At 48.0% G+C, this 12,218-nt stretch overlaps 1 protein-coding gene across 1 annotated transcript in view; it reads left to right on the top strand.

Annotated features, from left to right (window-relative positions):
- Window positions 1-7,350: 7,350 nt before the first annotated feature.
- Window positions 7,351-12,218, top strand: part of MID2 (midline 2) — a 195,002-nt gene continuing 190,134 nt past the window's right edge. The window contains exon 1 of the mRNA XM_080990250.1: window positions 7,351-7,758. The gene's annotated coding sequence lies outside the window, so the exon portion shown is untranslated. The remainder of the gene's footprint in view (window positions 7,759-12,218) is intronic.

Genomic DNA, 12,218 nt, shown 5'->3' with positions numbered 1-12,218 from the left:
TGATGGCTTCCTTTAGAATTTCCACTTGCCTTTGTGAATAAGGAAAGCTGTCCTTTAATCAGAGGGCTTTCCAAATTATTAGTCTGCCTTCCTTTTCTATTGCCATGTACTGGGTGGGAATAGTATGTAGTTTCACTTGGGGATATGCCTCAGCTATGTTAATCACATGATCCTTTTGAAAACTGTTGCTAGAGGCAGAGCCTTCATGGTGGTGGTGCTCTGTTTCTAAGGTAGCTTCATAACAGCGGGGACAGGGGGTGGGGCTTCCAGCCCTCAAATTAATTTAATGTGACCCTGTGAATACTGTCTTGTGAGTTGCAAGGAGGGGGAAATAGAGAGAAAGGGGGTGGGTGGCAGAAAGAGAAAGAAAAGGCAGTATGAGAAAAGGGGTTGGCCCCTCCCATGTTTGACTCTGACTCCGCCCACCTTTGACCCTTAGTCTGCCCAGCAGTAGGCAGCCACTAACAGAATACAGTTGTACCTTGGATCCTAAATTCCTTGGTACTCGGACGTTTTGGCTCCTGAATGCCGCAAACCTGGAAGTGAGTGTTCCAGTTTGCGAACGTTCTTTGGAACCCAAATGTCCGGCGGGGCTTCCGCGGTTTCTGATTGGCTGCAGGAGCTTCCTGCAGCCTATCAGAAGCCGCTCTTTGGTTTATGAATGTTTTGGAAGTCGGAACGGACTTCTGGAATGGATTCCGTTTGACTTCCAAGGTACGACTGTGATGTGGGCCTTGGCTGAGAAAGATTCTCTTTATTTCAAGTACTTCTGTACTTGATGGCTGCCCAAGATGGGCTGCAGCTCCCATTCAATAACAACCCCAGGTAATGTGCGAAGCAGTATTTATTCATCATCTTGGATCACATGCAGACACAAAATGTCTGCGTTGGGATAGAGGGCAGGGAATTGTTTTGATCCTACTACTGAAAAGCAGGAGTTCATCCAAATCTGTGGAACTTAAAAAAATCAGTAAATCTATTATGTTTGTTATTAAATATATACTTACTTGAGCATATGGATGTTCTGGCAAGGAGTAAGGCAGAGAAGAGTAAAGCAGCCTTTTAGTCTTTTCACTTTAACAGAATCATCTCAGCATCTGCCCATCTTTGTTGCTTGTTGCCCCAGGGCTTAAGAAAATTAAATCCTTTGTGTTTTGCTGATAAAGTTACAAGCAGAGACAACTGACACTTCCCCCTCTTCATGTTCAGTAGGTTACCAACATTTGTTAGGGGAAGGTAAGTCAACAACGCTGTGTTGTCCAGCAGAACAAACATTTCAAAATGTAAATATAGGGTAGCAGAAGAAACAAATAAAGTACATTTTAGGATTAGCCAACCTGTGGCCCTTAAGGTGTCACTGGACACCAACTCTCACCAGCTCAATCAAGCATGGCAAAGGCCAAGGGTAATGGCACTTACCATTTTCTGACATAACATGCTCTACTCATGCAGCAGAATCAAGGGGTAAAGCTTTTCTTGAATTGTATCACCTCTGCCTGCTTCCATGTTGGTGGGAATTTCTTGCATATATATTTTTTAATAAAAATGAATAAACAATGGTAACAGAATAGGCTTAAGCTCTCACTCTGTTGCACTAATTGTCTATATGCCCCCCGGTCTTCATCAGGTGGCTTGGGGTTCACAAATGGGTCACAGCAGTGCTGCCACCACCATTTTGTTTTCTAAAGAAAGGCATCGGTCTCCCACCTTTTCTTACTTGAAATCTGAGTACTGTTTCACCTCCTCCTCCTGGCCTGGAGGAGATTTAAGTAGACTTCATAGAAGTTTTCAGGCTGGTGTTAAAGTTGAGGTTGACTCTTCATAGCAGAGGTGGGGAACCTCCAGACTGGAAGCCAAATGTGGCCATCCATGTCTCTCTTTCTGGCCCTTGAGACTCTTCCCAGGCAGCTCCCCCATCACTGTACTCGCCTTCCTGAAGTGTTTTTGCCTGGCTGGAATGTGCCTAGTTTAGACAATAATGATGCCACTTGCTTCCTTGGTCCCACTGATCATTGACATGTGGCACCCAGAAGGGAATTTGTCCCTTAGTCTGCGAAACATCCCACAGCCCTGCATTGTCGGGAACTCTTAAACTAGGCATGTGGAATCTGTGGTCCTCTGGATGTTGCTGGACTCCAGTTCTCCAGCTCTAATACCTGCAAAAACAAATCTCAGTTGCACATACACAAAATAGTTCATTTTCTAGGTAATGATAAGAGATTTCCACATGCACACAAGCACACAGTTATAAAAGCCCTGTCTTCTGTGGAAAGCCTAATTTTCCATGCTTGTGGATGTTTTGGCATTGTGCTAGTTTCTGTTGTCACTTGTATGCTTTCAATCAGGTAGTTGAAAGGGGGGAAAAGTAGCAAGAAAAGAATGCAAAGGAGGAAAATGCTCCACGCACCATTTCATGTGGCCTCCTCAAGCGATCTTGAAGCGTGTTACAAATCAAGAGTGTTCAGAATATTGCTTATTGTTCCAAAGGAGAACCAGCATGGCTTCCGCAAGAGTCACACCTGCCTCACTAACCTTTTAGAGTTCTTTGAGAGTGTCAACAAGCATACAGGTAGAGGTGATCAAGTTGACATTATGCACTTAACACTTTCAAAAAGCTTTAAGTTGTTCACCGAAATAAGTCCAGCAGTCATGGAATAAGAGGAGGGTCCTCTTATGGATCAGTGACTGGTTAAAAAACGTGAAGCACGTAGGAATAAATGGACAGTCCTCCTCATAGAGAGATGTAGATAGTGGATTCCTCCGTGGATGGGTAGTTCTTGTTCATAAATGACATGGCATTTGGGGTGGGCAGTGAGGTGGTCAAGCTTGCTGATGACATCAAATTGCTCAGGGTAGTAAGAACAAAAAAGAAATTGGAGGGATTCCAAAAGGTTCTCTCTAAACCGAATGAACAAGCATTAAAATTAGGTGAATGTGATTCAATGTAACTAAGTATACACATTGGGGCAAAAATCCTAATATATATATATTCACTTATGGATCCAAACTGGCAGTGATTGAGCAGGAAAAAGACTGGGGATCATAGTGGATAACTCTTAGAAGGTGCTGATCCAGTATGCAACAGCTGTGAAAACGGTGAATTCCATTTAAAGGATCTTGAGGAAAGGGATAGAAAACTATAACTGTCAAAATCACAATGCCATTACAGTGGTACCTCGGGTTACATACGCTTCAGGTTACATATGCTTCAGGTTACAGACTCTGCTAACCCAGAAATATTACCTCAGGTTAAGAACTTTGCTTCAGGATGAGAACAGAAATTATGCAGCAGCGGCGCAGCAGCAGCAGGAGGCCCCATTAGCTAAAGTGATGCTTCAGGTTAAGAACAGTTTCAGGTTAAGAACGGACCTCCAGAACGAATTAAGTTCTTAACCCAAGGTACCACTGTACAGTGGTACCTCGGGTTACAGGCGCTGCTAATCCAGAAATAGTACCTCGGGTTAAGAACTTTGCTTCAGGATGAGAACAGAAATCGCGCGGCGGCAGCGGGAGGCCCCATTACCAAAAGTGGTACCTCAGGTTAAGAACAGTTTCAGGTTAAGAACGGACCTCCAGAACAAATTAAGTTCTTAACCCGAGGTACCACTGTATACAACATTATGATGTGACTATACTTGGAATATAGTTCTGGTCACCATTCCACCCCAAAAAAGGAGACTGCAGAGCTGGAAAAGGTTCAGAAAAGGGTAACTAACATGATCAAAGTACTGGAGCAATTCGCTTCTGAAGAAAGGGGGTTTTGTGTGTGTTTACATTTGGGGCTTTTTTTGGTTACAAAAAAGTGAAGTGTAACAGATGCATAAAATTATGCATGTGCAGATAAAGTGTGCAGAGTTAAGTTTCTCTCAGTTTCTCATAATACTGAAATCTGGGGCCTTCCAGTGAAGGAAGTACACATCACATAGTTCAATTATGGAATCCACTAACACAAGACGCAGTGTGGCCGCCAACACGGATGACTTCAAACTACGCTTAAAATTCATGGAGGATACGGCTATCTCTTGTTACGAACTTTATTATTTGTGCTAAAGGCAGAATGCTTCTGAATACCATTTGCTGGGAGAGAGCAGTTGCACTCAAGTCTTGCTTGTGGTCTTCTCATAGTCATCTGGTTAGCTATTGTGAGAATGGGATAGAAGACTTAGATGAGCCATTGGTCTGATGCAGCAGGGCTCTACTTAAGTTCTTAAGTAGTATTTTAGAATTAAGGGTTGTTGCTTTTAATTACTGTGTAATACAAATCTGCTTTCAACCACCCATAAATTTGCCACATTGTGGCTTGGATGTGGTCTGCCTTAACTCAGCCTTAACTTAGGGCAGCCAGTGATGTACAGTCATTATTTGGGAATGTGAGCAGAGGCAGAACGGTCCGCTGCCTGCTAATTTTCCTTTCTAGATAATGGGATATTAAACTGGCCAATGGGCAGGCGCTAGCTATAGAAATTCATCGGGTTGGAAGCGGCCTTGGAGGTAATCTGCCCCAGCCCTTTCCTTAATGCCTGATGTGCAGGATTCAACCCTTGGGGTAAGGACAGGGATCACCAGGGAACAGATTTTCTCTCCTTCCTAGGACTTCTACTTGATCAGCCAGTCAGTCAAAGAACAGAGCTCTGAAAGGCTCTAGGTGCCAACTACTCACAATGGCTATGTGAGTGTGCTGGAGAGTACTGTTGCGCTCAGATCCTGCTTGCGGGCTTCCCAGAGGCATCTGACTGGCCGCTATAACAGGATACTGCACCAGATGGGCCATTGGCTTGATCCAGCAGGCCTGCAATGGCTGTTCACTCTTATGGAGGTGCCCTGTCTCGATTGGCTTTCCTTTTGTGTCTCTTGCATCTACTTATATTTAAATATTGGGCAATATTTAACGTGCACAAATTACTTACTGTGCAACCCTGTGCCTGTTTACTCAGAAGACTGGCATGCAAACTGTACTCCCTTCTTGCCGAGTGCTTTACAATATATTTGCCCAAGCAGGCATTTCCTGATCAGTAATGCAGAGAAGCCATGGAACATTTTCATCTGCCCGAGCTGCAACAAAACATCTCTCTCCTGTATCGGTCTCTGCAGCCACAGCAGGCACTGAAACTTTCCAACGGTTTGACCTCGACTCCCCCCCCCCCGGTGCACTCATCCATTGCCTCTCAAGACAGATGGATGCCAACAATGAAGCCTGCACACACCGCTGTCAGGTGAAATGGCATATGCATCACTATTTTATGGTATTATACTGATTCACTGTCTTTGTTCTATAGCTTAATGATTTGCTGTATACCAGCTTGGTTGTTTTTTTTAAATAAGGAGTGCTGCCCCTACTCGCCAGCGTTGCATACCCCTCTGTCCTTTCCCCTAGGTAAAGGTAAAGGGACCCCCTGACCATTAGGTCCAGTCGTGGCCGACTCTGGGGTTGCGGTGCTCATCTCGCTTTATTGGCCGAGGGAGCTGGTGTACAGCTTCCGGGTCATGTGGCCAGCATGACTAAGCCGCTTCTGGCGAACCAGAGCAGTGCACGGAAACGCTGGAGTGGTACCTATTTATCTACTTGCGCTTTGACATGCTTTCGAACTGCTAGGTTGGCAGGAGCAGGGACCGAGCAACGGGAGCTCACCCCGTCGCGGGGATTCGAACCGCCAACCTTCTGATCCTCTGACCAAATCCTCCCCCTTTAAGCCTCACCTACCCCCTTGTCTATCCCACCACAGCCACCCCAAGCCCCTCCCCTTCCTGCATGCATGTTTAATAGAGGGGTAGATGCAGAGGGATTCTACATAGTGGCTTACTAAATTGCTGTGGGAAGGGCCTCACCCGCCATTGAACTTTGTTGCAGGCCTGTTTAATGGGTTGGGGGTGGGTGGGGAGGCACTTCACAACACCTCCTTATCTCATTAAGCAGTTCGCCTGGGCCTGCCTGCTGTTTCTCACGCTGACACACAGCATGAAGGCACTACAGTGGTACCTCTGGTTGCGAACGGGATCCATTCCGGAACCTCATTCGCATCCTGAGCAGAACGCAACCCGCGTCTGCGTGTGTTGCAATTTGCCGCTTCTGCACATGCACGTGGTGTCATTTTGAGCGTCTGCGCATGCGCTAGCAGTGAAACCTGGAAGTAACCCTTTCTGGTACTTCCAGGTCGCCACGGGACACAACCTGAAAACGCTCAACCTGAAGCAAATGCAACACAAGGTATGACTGTATATATTTTTAAGCATGTAGGTAGAGCAGCATATAAATATTTTTAAATAAATAAAAAAAGTCTCCGATGGGACTTAATGCCCTAGCAAGAGTGTTTAGGATTGGAAGCCAACAGAACGATCCTATAAATGTCTGCTCAGAAATCCATTGAGTAGAGAATTGCAGCCTTAGTTTAAGAACTGTACAAAATTTACGGCCACAGCTGTTGATACTAGTCACTCTGGTCATCTCATATTCACTTGAGCCCATAGGCAGAAGTTGCAGATTATTGTGCCTTTTCCATTTCTGGTGCTGCAGTTGTTAGTACTGAACTGGTACCTGGGAGACGAGTGTTCAGGAAGCACACTGGGTGACTTTGGGGCAGTTGTAGGCTGCATAAACGCCATACAGTCGTACCTTGGAAGTCGAACGGAATCCATTCCAGAAGTCTGTTCCGACTTCCAAAATGTTCGGAAACCAAAGTGCGGCTTCTGATTGTCTGCAGGAAGCTCCTGCAGCCAATCGGAAGCTGCAGCAGCCCCGTTGGACGTTCGGGTTCCAAAGAACGTTCGCAAACCATAACACTCACTTCTGGGTTTGCGGCATTCGGGAGCCAAAACGTCCGAGTACCAAGGCGTTCGGGATCCAAGGTACGGCTGTATATTTAAACTAGTTAAACTTTCGTAGAGCCACAATTCCCAGTAGACAGTTCCCAGGATTCTTAGGGGAAGTCATGTGCTTTAAACGTATGGTGAGTTCAGAGCCAGAGTCTCTCAACCAAACCTACCTCACAGGGCTGTTGTGAGAATAGAATGTAGAGGAGAACTATGTAGGCCACCTTGTGTTGTTTGGAAGAAAGGTGGCACATCAATGTAATAACAAGCCCTTCCTGCTTCTGTTGGACAGGACTCCAGTCTAGGAAAGGCTTATGCCACAATTCATCTGGCATAAGGTGGTGAATCTTTCTTGTCTCTAAAAGGTGCCACGAGACCGGCTTTATGTGTAATTATGAAAGGGGGCCGCCTCCTCCGCCAGGTCATGCTACCGACTGATTATGCGACGCGAGTTTGATTTAGGATTTGACGTCGCCGCTTCTGCCGCGACGAAGGGCTCCCGGTCCGCTGATTCTCTTCCTCCTCCTCCTCCTGCGGTCTCCCGAAGGCCCTCTAGCGACGGCTGCCGTCCTCAGAGCCAGCACGTGGAGGGCGGCCCCTCAGCCGGCTCCCCTGCTGCCATTGTCCGTCGGCCGGTGCGCGCTTGGAAGTGGACGGTCTGCGTCTCGCCTTCGCTCGGGGGGGACGCTCCGGCCAAGAGGAGGGAACAGCGGGCAGGAGGAGGAGTGCGCGGCTGTGGCTCCGGCTTCCTTCCTGCCCTCCCTTTCTCCTCCCATCGGCCGGGCCAGCCTCGCCTCCCTCCCTCTCTCCCTATCTTCCCGCACACGCTCCCCGACCGGCAGCTCCGCGCTCTCTGCGCCGGCTCCTCCTCCTCCTCCTCTCCGCGCTTCCAGCAAGATGACAGCCGGGCGGCAGCAGCGGCGGTGGCGCGGAGATTCCTCGCACCGGCTGGTAAGTAGAAAGGACGCCGCCGCCGAAGGAACGAGCCCTGGACGGGCGGGCGGTGGTCGCCGCCCCGACGGGAGGACTCGCGCAGCGCGGCGCAAAGGAGGTGGCCTTTGCGCTCTGGCGATCGCCCCAAGAGAAGAGCGGAGGGCGTGCGGGGTAGTGGGGTGGTGGTGGTGGTGGTGGGGAGGCTGGGCGTCGCGGACTGGCGGGCCCACACCAGAGATGGGAGAGAGGTGTTGAACCTCTTGTGCAGGCAAGAAGGGGTTAACTGAGGGGGGCATAACCAAGAGCGGAGGAAGTAGGTTTCCTCCAGGCGGGCGGGGAAAGAATCGGCTCCCACGGGTTGTGAGTACTTGGATTTGGCTTGGGAGAAGCAGAGGGAAGGAAGGGGTTAACAACCGGTCTGCAGGAATGGCTAGTAGGGCGGCGCGCGGGGCGGGGGGGGGGGAGGGTGTCAGTTTTAGGTTGCACTGTTTGAAAGGTAGAGAAGTGCGTATTTTGGAGCGTGGATGTGCTGCTTTGTGATGTGTAAGGATGTGTGCGTGAAGTGGCCTTGCATATACCTGCGCCCCCGCCTTTTGGCAGAGGGGCAACCCTCTCCCGGCTCCCTCCCGCCCCCGCTTCAGAATTTTCCTCAGTATTTTGCAGAGTTGAGTTTTCTGCCAAAGAGCTGAGATGGCGGTAAGGTGGCCCCTTCCTTTGCCACCCCGCCAATCCCTTTTGGCACTGCAGACTTCAGAACACTTGTGCCTACGCACTTCTGACATGGTGGCAGGTGTGTGTCCCCAGCCATGGCCCTGCTGACCCTGAGCTCCCCTCTCCTGGCTGTGGTTCCACATCTGAATGCTTCTGGCTCTCTTCCAGGTGCACATCTGACTCTTGGGAGCACAGCAATATTGTGGGTGGTTTGCCAGGGGGGATTAATGGAGCTGCCAGCAGAACCAAACGGGAGGGCAGGTGCACCGCCAGGTAACACCAGTTGAAACAAGTTTTCTCTCCCAGGTGCTAGCCTGAGACACTGAAGTTGGAAGGGGTGGTGGAGAAAGATAATTGCACGCCATCCACTGGTTGGTTTGCTTCATCTCTTACCACCCTTGGCTAGCGGGCTGTCCCTGTAGAGGAAAGACAGCATCCTTGGGTTCTTTCTCTGCTTTTTCCATCCTGAGTAGAATATGTGGTTGCAGCATCCTTCCTCTGCCCTCCCCACTTCAGATCTAATCCTGTCCTCTTTCATTTGCAAGTTCCCAGTTGCGTCACTGAAGCAAGGTCCACGGTGTCTAAGAGTCTTGTTCTCCTGGTTTGGGTAGCAAACTGAACTGCAGCTTAACTAAATTCTGCAGTTTTGGGCAATGTGAAATTATCAGGTTGGGCTGAAGTTTAGACAGCCGGTTCTTTTTCTGCTTTGGCACTGCATTTTCTGTCTGGACAGAGGAAAGCACGGTGGATGTGTGAGGCTGTCGTGGAGGACTTTGGAAGAATCAATTTCTGGGTCTGTGGCTTGATGTCAATTGAGAATATTTAAGCTGTTGCCTTCTAGGGATTTTGCTTGCACTAACGGTGCCAATGGCTTCGGCACATATCATGTTTTCTGTGGGCTAAAGACAGAAACTTGATACGGTGCAGAATATTCAGGGTTTAACCTAAGAGCTGGAAATCTCCGAAGCTATCAGGTTTACTTAGGCTTGAAACAAAATATTTACCTGTGATGTGTTTCACTCCACATTTTATATTAGTATTTAGTGACAGACATCGCTGATATTGTTTGCAGCTCAGATGCTGTGGGCTGTTGGATTATTTAGATTCAGCAAGCTTGGAGAGAGGTTTGCATGTTAGAGCTTCTGTCTGCCACTCAGTGGCCTTACCTGACCCCAGCAGGTAAGGTGAGGGAGTTACAGTGTGCTAACCCCCCCCCCCAATCCCTCTTGCCTTTGTATAATTTGCCATTGTCTTCCCTGAACACATCTTTACATCAACAACTTTGGAATTTGCAGTCTTCAGTGGATGGTGACTTAACTTGGACTTCACAGTCCAAAATAGCAGCTGCGGCTTGTAAGGAGCTGGATATCGTACAGATTTCTGCGAGCCTCAAACTGCTTTGCATTCCTCAAGAGTGCAGTGTCCAGAGAGTTGCTGGTGCTGAGCATTTGAACTTTGATCCAGAGCCTAACAAGAATCCTTTCATCATCATCTTAACTCCCCACCCACTGCAACATTGCTGACCCAAAAGCATTTTTTGAGTTGAATCTTCACAAACTGCAGCATTCACTAGGAGTCTTGTTGAAGTTCAAGGGTGATTTCGCAATTATTTTGACTGATCGGAACCAGAATGCAAGCTGTGCTGTTGTGACGTACAAGTGATATAGGCTAGTGTGTGCCCAGTGCTTTGCTCTGTGGCTGCCTTTACAGGAAGCCTTTATGATGGCAGGTGGAGTCTTAAAGTGGCCCTGGGGAAGATGATGAACAACTTTAAAGTGGTGTGTCTGTATGATTAGCCTCTGCCAACCTGGGTCTTCCAGATGTTTTCGACTGTAGCTCTCCGCCAGCCCTTACTGTGGTGAATTGTAGACCGATATATCTGGAGGACACCTGGCTGACAAGGGCTGTGTTAGATTTACTGTTAGATTTTTCATGTTGCCTTTTCTTATCATTTCTGAAACCTGAACAGAACAGAGCTGGAGAAAGGTTGCCATTCTGTCGGCTGTGTAAATTCCTAGGCATTCAAGGGGAGATTAGGAAGAAATCATTGTGCGGAAATTAGTAAAGACCAGTGTACTTCCAGAAAATTATCTCTGTAGCTCCGGCAGCAAGTGGAGTCACTCTTTTTCACAGTGTATCCTGAGATGCTTCCTCTACTTTTCATGAAAGAGTCATGTCTGTGGCAACAGCCAGTCTCTCAGTGAGGGTTTCTGGGATAAGTTGTTTAGCAAACCTGCTTTTTTAAAAATAAAAAAGTTGCTATTGATAAGTATTCTTAGGTACATAGGAAGCTGTTTTATACCAAGTTAGGTCATTCCAGCTATTGTATTGTCTGAATTGACTGGCAGCAGCTGTATAGGTTTTCAGAATAGAGCTGTTTCCAGTCCTACCTGGACACACCAGAAATGGAATCAGGGACCTCCTACCTGCGAAGCAGGTCATCTGCCACTGAGCTATGGCCCTTCATTTGCTACATCTCTCTTGGAACAATTCCCTTTGCCAAGTATGATGGAAACCTCCTTGCTTGGCTGACAGGGATGGGCGAGGTGACAGCTGGATGGGTCTTGTGTGCTACTATTGCACGCCTGTGTCTTGGGACAGAGATGCGTGCTTTCGGAGCTCCTGTGGTTGACCCTTGGCTATTTAAAGACCCGGGACTGTCATGTCAACAGCAGATGGTGTAACACGCCTGTTCTGCCTTGGCAGTTGTGTGTTCCCAGCTCGAGGCAGTTGATTTGCTCAATCAGGCAGGGTTGTAAAGAAACGCTTCTGGTCCCTAGCGGGGCTTTTGGTCAATTTTGATGGGGGAAGACTTGAATTATCCCAGGAAATAAAGTGGAACCTCATGCAGTACTTACAAGCCCGAGGCAAGATTTGCTGACAGTTCCCTCCAGGCTGTGGTTTCCAGGTCCTGGATTTTCCAGGAGAGACTAATGCTCTTGATTGTGAGTGCTTCTGGTTACACTTGAAAAAAAATAAATGGTGTTTTCTGCTGATGCATGTAGAATCTCACCATTTGCTGAAGATCAAGTCCCAAATGAAGCTGTGGAGTGAATTCTGGCTTAAGAGGGGTGGGAGTTCCCCAGAGCACCACTTTTTTTTTGGTGAAGAATATTTAGATTTTCAGGCAAAGCCAAGCTTTTCTTCATTTTGGCTTCCCGTAACGGCTCCACTCATGGTGCTAATGGCCTTGCATTTGTTGATAGGGGAATGGGGAACCTGTGGTCCTACAGCTGTTGTTGAACACCAGACCCTGCCAGCATGGCTAGTGGTCTGAGATGGTGGGATTTGTAATCCCAAACTTGGGCCTCCAGCTGCTTTTGGACTACAATCCCCATCATCCTGGTCCTGCTAGCTAGGGATGATGGGAGTTGTAGTCCAAAAACAGATGGAGACCCAGGTTTGGGAAACTCTGATCTAGATGACTACAGTTCCCCCATCCCTGCTGAAGATGAATCTGTATGGGAACCCAGAGCCATAATAGCAGCCTCTGGGGCGGGCTGGCTGTTTAAAACCTTCTAGCTTCTCTCCTTGATGCCTTATTGGGTGTTAGATTCTGGGGATAGTCTTCTTATGGGGGCAGCAGAAGCAAAGAAGCCTGCTAGGTTTGAGGTAGAATCAGATATGTTTCAGAATGATTTCAATGCAGATACCACCTTTTCCTTTTCCTTCCCTCTCAGACTTTGGTTGGGCTCACCAAGGCTGGCAGAAGCTGTTGTGATGTAGTGGGGAGGAGGACTGAACTTGGACTGGAGGCACCTGGGATG

Source organism: Podarcis pityusensis (genome assembly GCF_964106645.2).
Source record: "Podarcis pityusensis genome assembly, chromosome: Z".
Classification (NCBI taxonomy): Eukaryota; Metazoa; Chordata; class Lepidosauria; order Squamata; family Lacertidae; genus Podarcis; species Podarcis pityusensis.
This window is presented reverse-complemented; position numbering and strand designations above follow the sequence as displayed.